Source organism: Alexandromys fortis, unplaced genomic scaffold (genome assembly GCF_014885135.2).
Source record: "Alexandromys fortis isolate MF-2015 unplaced genomic scaffold, M_Fortis_MF-2015_v1.1 scaffold_315, whole genome shotgun sequence".
Taxonomy (NCBI): domain Eukaryota; kingdom Metazoa; phylum Chordata; class Mammalia; order Rodentia; family Cricetidae; genus Alexandromys; species Alexandromys fortis.
Window position 1 is genome coordinate 927117 of NW_026068188.1, and position 10059 is coordinate 937175.

General features: G+C 34.3%; 1 long non-coding RNA gene across 1 annotated transcript in view; it reads left to right on the plus strand.

Annotated features, from left to right (window-relative positions):
- LOC126492798 (uncharacterized) overlaps positions 1–9436 on the plus strand; it is a 236383-nt gene extending 226947 nt beyond the window's left edge. The window contains exon 3 of the long non-coding RNA XR_007589679.1: positions 9214–9436. This is a non-coding gene — a long non-coding RNA (uncharacterized lncRNA). The remainder of the gene's footprint in view (positions 1–9213) is intronic.
- The last annotated feature ends 623 nt before the right edge of the window (positions 9437–10059 follow it).

The following is a 10059-nucleotide window of genomic DNA, read 5'->3' on the forward strand; positions in this document are numbered from 1 at the left end:
GCATTCTCTCAATTGAGGTTCCCTCCCCCCTCATGACCCTAGGTTGTATCAAGTTCACATAAAACTGGCCATTATATTTTCCAAAAAGTAACTTATTTTGAAGGATGTTTTTACTGAGATGCCAACCTTTAATTTAAATATCCTACATTCATAGTGATAGATTGTAATTGCTGGGCACAGATATAGCCCTCTAATGTCACTTCTCTTACTTAGGTATTTTAGTGCCCTATTCCTAAAATGGCAATTTCATCTGGATAGTAATAATTCTTATGTGATGGTCCTATTTTGCCTTTGTATTTTCATATCCAGCAATAAAATATTCACATATTTACTATTGTTCTATTCAATGAGGGCTATTGATCATTGACTAAAATATTATAGTTAGTAAATTAATAATTGTAATAGATCTACATATCATTTTATTTCTTTGTTCTTATACAAATCCTTAGAAATATACATTGTGCTTTTTAAGCAGAATATAGTTTAAAATATTTTCACAAAGTCGTTTCACAATTATATTTAGCTTCCACCAACACATAAAACAAGTTAATTGTACTAATATTCATACACCTCAAATATTTACTTACTGGAAAAATGTGATGATTCCTTCTATAGTGGCGTATTTACTGTACATTGATTATACATTTATATTAAAATGTATATTAAAGATAAGTTACATTTTAAAATACTATTTATATCTACCCCATTGAACCAAATTCCAGAAAGAGGCACAGGTAAATGCAGACATTGTATGAAGTGATAACTATTCATCCCCAGTCATATCTAAGAATTATTGTTAAGCACCATTAATGAAATACATGACTGTTGATATATTTTGCTGATATTTAAGTAATTGCTCTACCATCATGGGGGAATTTATTTTCCCATTGTACACGTATATTTCTATGTCAATCAGTTAAACTGTAAATAAGTAATAACCTCAGTAATAATAAATTTCAGTAATGTTAGATGATAATGATAACTACTACATAGTTTTGATAACTGAATTGCTTAGCAAGGTTTTAGGGATTTTTCCTTCATAATTAATTTTGTCATGATATAATAGGGTAGATTTTTAATAGTACAAATTTAAAATTTTGATTTACTGGAGGAATGAATTACTATATTTTGAGTAGTTAGAAAGTTTCATTGATTTTTGCTGCATGAAGATTGGACAGTCTCTACTCTGGGGTTTAATTTTCATCAAAACATTTTTACAATGGACTTAGATGTAATTATAGAATTAAAGGCATCTTCAAGAGAAAGAAAAGTATTATACGACAGTTTTTAACAATGCTGTTAAATGTAATCATGTGATATAAGTTAGTTTTTTGTCAACTTAACTCTAGCTGGAGTAATTATGAAAGAGGCAATCTCAACTAAAAATGTCTTCAGAAACCTTGGTCTGTGGTTATATCAATGGAGGTTTCCTTGAAGTAATTATTGATGTGAGAAAGTATAGCTTACTATTATCAGTTTTGTTTCCAGATATTAATCAGTAGTCTCTGCTTTAGTTCCTGCCTTCATTTTCAAACTTACAGCTGATTTACCTTCAGGATGGACTGTAAACCTTAAGATAAAATCAGCTCCTTCCTCTCTAAGTTACCTTTGGTTATAGTTTTATCACAGCATTAGTATGCAAACCCTGACAAGAACCATATTGCAATGTATTTTAAAGTTTCTTTTTATTCTCTGTTGTAACAGTTTTTATGTGTAAAATATTACAATTAAAAAGGAAGACTAAAAGCAACAATGACAATATAGGAAATCGGCACGAATACATGAAGCTAAGCAGCACAAAGACATACATTTCAAAGTGATTAGTCATTGAATGTACTTAGTATTTGTAACATGAACAGCTCCTGCTTGTAACATGTGGGGCTGGCTTGTTGGGGTTTCTGTCCTGCCCGGTACCCCACAGCCGGCAAGCCCCAATGAAAATCACACAGAGATCTTTATAAGTTATAAAGGTGATTGGCCCATTAGCTCAGGATACTTATTAGGTCTTGTAGCTTATATTGACCCATTATTTTGATCTATTTTTGTCATATAGCTTAGTACCTTTTTTAGCTGGCAGTTCACATCCTGTTTTCTCAGTGGTCTGCGCAGGACTGGGAGCAGTCACCTTCTTCCTTCCCAGAATTCTCCTCTTCTTATTGCATTATTTTTATTTCCTGTCTGGTTTTTCTGCTTGGCTAATTAGCGTTCATTTAAAACATGATTGGCAGATTACAGACAATTTTCCCACATCAATTAGTGAATATAAGATTCACTTTCTGTCACTTAAACCTGTAAGGTCTTATGATATTAAGAAGAGAAATGTTCAAAATAGCCTGGGTTTACTAAATAAATAGTACAACAGTCACTTTTTACTTTTGTAAAAACTATTTCTGGAAAGCGAATTTATTTTTCCACCAATGAAAGTGAAAATTTTCTTCATGTCTGGTCATAAAATCACTGCAGGATGTGTTGGGCTTCAATTACTGAAATCCGATGTTTGTTCAACTGGAACATATCTAGAAGTTCAAAATTTATAGGATCCCTCCTTCTGAGTAAAATATTTCAAAGGAATATAAAGATAAAACAAGAATGGATTTAAGTTAATCTAGTGTAAAATGTTAGACAAATTTCCATAAGCATTAACTATGGCAAAGGGCAATGGTGATTAAAAGACTGAAGGGATTTGTTCTCTCTCATGCATTCTATGTCTTCAGGGAAATAATAACAAAACTGTGTTTGTGTTTCCCACACAACAGCTAATATTTAAGGCATACTGAGATTTTCTCACTCTGGTCTTTGTATTTACCAGACATAGCAAATGAAGAAAATAATGTAGAAAAGTGATCACCAACAATATTCTGGATAACATATCTTTTCACAAATGAAGTTTGAAAAGAAAAGGTATAATTTATAAAGATCTTAGTAATCAGTTTATTCTCCAGTGTGTAGCATTAGTCAGAAAAAGAATCCAACATGAAATCTTAAGCCTCCATTCTTCGTATGGAACTAGTTGGAATGTTGACATAACACTGTTATGCATTCATTTATCCTCCAACTTATATCTGAAATAGGCTTCAGTTTCTTAAATGATAATGACATTAGACTTTCAACATTCTGTGAAAATAGAATCAACTCTATCTTCTAGATAATTATTTTGATCTTGATGTTTATCACAGTAATAGCTTAGAGAAGAAACTTATCCATTTACTATTCTTTGTTGTTTTTTCCTTCTACCCCAAAAAGACAAAGTAAAAACTTAAAATAAAACAACTTTTGTATGCTCTTAAACTATTAAAGGACAATAGACAAGTTTTGGAGATACAGTTTTTTCTGTGGAGCTCAAAATGGCCCTGAATTAAGCCACCCTAGTTATGTCATACAGGTGTTCACCACCACACCTGGCTCAATATAATAAAAATATGTGAAATTCAGAAAGCTTGGGGAGGCAAGTGGGACTGATGTGATCAATGCATGCTATACGTGTTGAGAAGCCCTGTTAACAGGTATAATATATATGCTGAGGAAAAATAAAATATAATGTTTAAAAAAGGAAAATTATGAGCAAAACTGAGTTTTATACTTTTCATATCTATACCTGAAGCTTTTCTTCATTGTAGAGTATTTATATTCGGTTTTGCATCAAAAGCTCACATTCTTTTTACAATTCCATTTATATTCTATGTATTACCATCTTAAATATTTTTTAAAAGACAAAGTTCTTTATAGTAATTTGATGTTAGGTTTCAAACTTTTTACAAATGAAATGATGTCCACAACATTCTATACTTAAGAAAATTGCATTCATACACACACACACACACACACACACACACAAAGAGTTAAAATATTTTAAGAGCCAAAGAGTTTTTGCGGGTTTAGTGAAAACAGTTTTGTGTATTGCCTTCTCTGGATATAGGTGATAATTTTCAATTTAAAACTGCTCGTCATATTTTCTTAGAACATATTATTTGTTTAAAATAATGAGATTCTCTATAACATTTTCAAAAATCTTCTGCCTCATTATTCTCAGTGTTAGGATACACTGTGTGCACCATGATGAGACATTTGAAAAACATTAATAATTACATTAATGAGCAGATAAATGTGCAAAATAAAGCATTTAAATTAAGGAAATCAATTGGCCTAAAAAGTGTCACACATAAAATGTCCTAGCTTAATATTCTAGTTTTCTTTGTTCCAGAAAATAATAAGCTATAAAATATCAACATAAAACTGATTGATTTATTGTAACATAGTTATTTTCAAGAATAGATATAAATATTAAGGAATGGAATCTTTGATGAAATAAATGTCATAAACAAAAATAGAATTTCCAAAAATGTTATAAACTGAAAATGTCTTCAGAAAATTTATGAATATGGATAGTTGTTCCAGAATTACTAATATTAGTTATGTTAGTAAAACAGCATTACCTCATTGTAGCACAAAGGTAATAAAGTAAAAGTAGCTTTATGATGCAATTTCTTTTTGACCACGCTCTAGACAAGAAGGTCTACTTGGGCAGAAAGTTCACTTGATTTTTGTTTTAATGCACATAGTTAATGTATTCCCCCCATCCCATTAGACAGAGTCCTATCTAACAATCATTCAAGTTTGACTAATTTTTAAGTTATCTGCACAAAGGAAATAAAAGAAATGGGGAAAGGGTTAGCACCTCCAGGAAATCAAATTCTGAAAATAAGTGGTAAACCAGGAAAATAAAAAAAAAAAATGTTTTCGCAACTGGGGAAGACTTTAAAATTTATGAACATTTTATAAAGTAGAGTAGATTTAAAAAATCTTTACATGTGGGCTAGATTTATGAATATAACCCATTTGGAGGGTAAATAGAATTGATTTAAATTAATTCTTTTAACTATAAGAAGTAGGGAAATTTAAGAAAATAATCATTATACAAATGTGGTGGCACATGCCTTTAATTCCAGCAGTTGGGATGCAAAGGCAGGCAGCACTCTTTGAGATTGAAGTCGGTGTATAAAAGAGGGAGTTCCACGACATTTTCCAAAACTATGGACAAACCATGTCTCAAAAAAAAAAAAAGAAAAAAGAAAGAAAGAAAGAAAGAAAGAAAGAAAGAAAGAAAAGAAAAAGAAAAAGCAAAACAAAAAAAAGAAAGAAAGAAAGAAAGAGAAAATAATCATTATACAAAAAAATAGATATCAATGGATAGTCTGAAACCGACTAGGAATAGATGTGGGAATATTTAAAATTTTCACCAAAAGACAAAAGAAAAAATCACCAATAATGGAGTGCCTTAGTTATTTGTCTGTTATTGTGACACTATGTTCAAGGAGACAATTCGGTTTTGGGACCTATAGATCTGGAGGGTTAGAGTCCATGACCATCATGGCAGATTGCATGGTAGCAGGTAGTCATCACTGGAGGAGTAGCTGAGAGCTCAAAGGAGAGAAAGAGGGAGAGACAGGAAAGAGAGAGAAAGAGAGAGAGAGAGAGAGAGAGAGAGAGAGAGAGAGAGAGAGAGAGAGAGAGAGAAGAGAGAGAACACGACAGACCTAAGAATTCAATCCATTATAGTATAGATCTAATAAATGCAAATGTTATTCAAGGAGCAATGATTATTTTCAATTATCCCCTGCAACTTTGCTTTTGACAGCAAACGCTGCAATGTATAACAGTAAATGATTACAGAAAACATTTTTAAAAAATTATTTATTGTATCTTATTCTTTTTTAATTTATTTATTTCTTTATTAATTAATTAAAGATTTCTGTTTCCCACCGCCGCCTCCCCTTTCCCTCCCCCTCCCCCAATCAAGTCCCCCTCCCTCGTCAGCCCAAAGACCAATCAGGGTTCCCTGCCTTGTGGGAAGTCCAAGGACCACCCACCTCCATCCAGGTCTAGTAAGGTGAGCATCCAAACTGCCTAGGCTCCCACAAAACCAATAGGTGCTGTAGGATCAAAAACCCATTGCCATTGTTCTTGAGTTCTCAGTAGTCCTCATTGTCCGCAATGTTCAGTGAGACCGGTTTTAACCCAGGCTTTTTCAGACCCAGGCCAGCTGGCCTTGGTGAGTTCCTGATAGAACATCCCCATTGTCTCAGTGTATGGGTGCACCCCTCGCGGTCCTGAGTTCCTTGCTCGTGCTCTCTCTCCTTCTGCTCCTGATTTGGACCTTGAGATTTCAGTCCGGTGCTCCAATGTGGGTCTCTGTCTCTGTCTCCTTTCACCGCCTGATGAAGGTTAATATTCAGGAGGATGCCTATGTTTTTCTTTGGGTTCTCCTTCTTATTTAGCTTCTCTAAGAACCCGAATTATAGGCTCAATGTCCTTTATTTATGGCTAGACACCAAATATACTGAACTTGTAACCAGTTGAAAATGCACCTAGATAAAAAACACAAAGTGAAAATAAATATAGAATTCAATTTGAAAACAATACTAATGATCTCATTTTTTTATTTCAGTAATAAATTTTAGCTCAAATTATCATTCCAAGGACAGAAATATAAAAAATACCAAGTTAATTATATATGAAATATCCAGAATTTCTGCATTTCTGGAAGTTCAGAAAATGATAAAATTATTAACATATTTAAAAATGCTGCAATTTGTGGGTTTGAGGAGTTTTGAATTTTAAAAGTAAGAGAAAGTTCATCCAGGATTATAGAGGCTACAACTGAAAGTAGTTAACAAAAAATGGAAACTTAAATTATTATTACATTGAAAAGCAAAAAAAAAAAAAAAGCAAATATTTACATGGGGCTTCCAGGGTCATAAATTCATGAAAAAGAAACTTATCTCTTTTGCTTTGATTCCAAAGTGAAGAAAATTACGGAATTACATATATATTGAAATCAAGTAAATCAATTGTTTGGCAAGGAATATATGTTTAATTTCGGTATAAGCTCATACTCAGGTTTTGTTCTATTAATTGATATCATGTATTCCGAGAAGAAAAATATGAGGTATGTAAATGTATTTCAGCAATGATATTCCCTATTATAGCTATGTCATAGTTTTTTTTTCAAAATTCATAACATGGGCAATGAGATGACTCAAGTGATAAAGGTACTTGTCCCTGACTCTGAAGATTGTTGTTTGCTCTCCAGGACACACATGGTGAAAGGAGAATACTAACCCCTACTCCCTAAACACAGAAATCATTCAGTAAATGTAATATAATATAAACTTTATAAAAAAGCCATAGTTAATGCTGGGGCTATGCTTTGATTTGACCCATTTATATTATTTCCCAGAGTATGTGGTGTAAAGCAGTCCTTAAAATGGTAGGAATCTCTTTCTTTTAATATCTTTGAAAATTATCTGGTTCTTTTTCTATGTTCCCAACAAAATATATAGAAAATATTGATATGTTCATGATAGCAACTCATGAAAATGGACCCTTCATATATTTTCTGTTAGTTGTTATTATCATTACTACTTGTGTTTTACTTGCCATTTACACACCTTTTCAAAATAATCTTCAACATTATCGTCAAAACAATAAATTGCACTATTTGTTACAAGAAAATCCTAGTTTTACTCTTCCTCTCACAATATAATTAAAATCTCTAGTATACACACCACTATATGCATATAATTCTTTCACAATTCTGAAAACATTCCTAACATAAAACACTATATTATTTGGAAAAAAATAGTGCATTTTTGAGATATAAATTCTGATTTAGTCGATAATCAAAGAACAAAAATCAGGTATCACCTTTCTTTAGATTATATCCTAGAGACTAAAAAAAAAGGTGATAAAATAACTTGGTTTCACATTTTAGAGAATGTGAAAAATTATTAGTCCAGGTTCTCTAAAGGAACAGAACAGCTTGAATGTATATTAAAGAAAGACTAGTGGTGAGAATGATGACTCAGACATGAAGAGTACTTGCTGCTTTTCCTGAGAATCCAACATTTATTCCAAGCACCCAGGCTGGGTGACACACAATTTCCTATAACTCCAATTCAAGAAGCTCCAACATCTTCTCCCAGCTTCCTTGGGCACCTCCCATATCCATATAATCTTGTTTGTACATGTATACACAAAATAAACCTTTTAACATGGGAAGATTATTATTTATTGGCTTCATTATAAAGTCTGGGCAGGCAAAGAATGACTTTTCCAGCCTGGATTTGCTGAAAGCCCTATACATTCTGAATTAAAATATTTGGGTGCCTTAACATTCCCAGAATAGCAATGAAGGCCTTGATGATTCCTAGAGAGCTACTGATCTTTGTTTTACATGGCGAGCCTGAAGAACCTGCCTGTTACATTAGTGACAGATAACAATAGCAGGAACATTGACAGAGTTAAGGACTTTTAAACAGAGTAAAAGAACATGCTAGATAAATATAAAGGCAAGGAGGAAAATAGCAAAACATTTTGAACCTTACTTTATTTGACAGCTATTATACTGTTCTTTCACATCATAGGCTAAGCCTTCACAAAATTCGGGATCAACCTACCCCTGGACCCAGCAATACCACTCTTGGGAATATACCCAAAAGATGCCCTATCATATGACAAAAGCATTTGTTCAACTATGTTCGTAGCAGTCTTTTTTGTAATAGCCAGAACCTGGAAACAACCTAGATGCCCCTCAATGGAAGAATGGATGAAGAAAATGTTGAATATATACACATTAGAATACTACTCAGCGGTAAAAAAAACATGACTTCTCGAATTTTGCATGCAAAAGGAAGGAAATAGAAAACACTATCCTGAGCAAGGTAACCCAGACCCAAAAAAGATGAACATGGGATGTATTCACTCATAATTGGTTTCTAGCCTTAAATAAAGGTCACGGAGTGTATACCTGGTGAACCTAAAGAAGCTAAATAAGAAGGTGAACCCAAGGAAAATCATATAGTTATCCTCTTGGCTATGGGAAGTAGACAAAATTGCCGGGGAGAAAATTGAGATCTTGGGGGTGGGGGGGTTGGGGGATAAGGGGGGACGGGGAGAGAAAAGTGAGAAGGGGAGGACTGGGGGAACTTGGGGAAACAGGAAGATTGGGATAAAGGAAGGTTGGATAGGGGAGCAGGGAAGCACATATCTTAGTTAAGGGAGCCACCTTAGGGTTGGCAAGAGACTTGAACATAGAGTGGCTCCCAGGAGCCCAAGGCGATGTCCCCAGTTAGTCCCTTGGGAAGCTGAGGATAGGGAACCTGAAATGACCCTATCCTATAGCAATACTGACGAATATCTTACATATCACCATAGAACCTTCATCTGGTGATGGATGGAGATAGAGACAGAGACCCACACTGGAGCACTGGACTGAGCTCCCAAGGTCCCAATGAGGAGCAGATGGAGGGAGAACACGAGCTAGGATGTCAGGACCACGGGGGGGTGCACCCACCCACTGAGACAGTGGGGCTAATCTATTGGGAGCTCACCAAGGCCAGCTGGACTGTGACTGAAAAAGCATGGGATAAAACCGGACTCTCTGATCATGGCTGCTCTTTGGACTGGAGAGGGAGGGGGAGAGGAGTGGGGCGAGGGGGAGAAGGGTGGGAGGAGGGGGAGGGAAATGGGAGGCTGGGAGGAGGCGGAAACTTTTTTTCCTTTTCTCAATAAAAAAAAATAACATGTTGAATGAAGCATGATTAATAAAAACTAAGAGAGAGAAACTGGGGTTCAACCTGAAGGTCAGAAATGCAAAACAGCCAGCCACTTGTTCTTACCTATACCTCAGTCTGAAAAAGTAACCTTTCCTCCAGAAATCTCAAGATGAGACTGAGACTGAGACTCAGACTGAAAGATGTCTCCTCCCATTTTATAATTCTCTAGTTCTGGGATTAAGGACATGCACCACTACCACCTGTTTTCTATGAGACTAGGGTGGCTACTGGGATTAAAGTTGTGTGTCATTGCTGCCTGGTCTATAAAGCTGACCAGTGCGTCTATTTAACTTTTCTGATTTTCAGGCAAACTTTATTTATTATAATACAAACAGAATGCCACTACATTCCCGCTTTTGCCTAAAAGTTTAAAAGAAGGCTATAACAATATAAAATGGTTATCTACAGTAAGTACAATGATATGTACATACCAATATGTACAGGC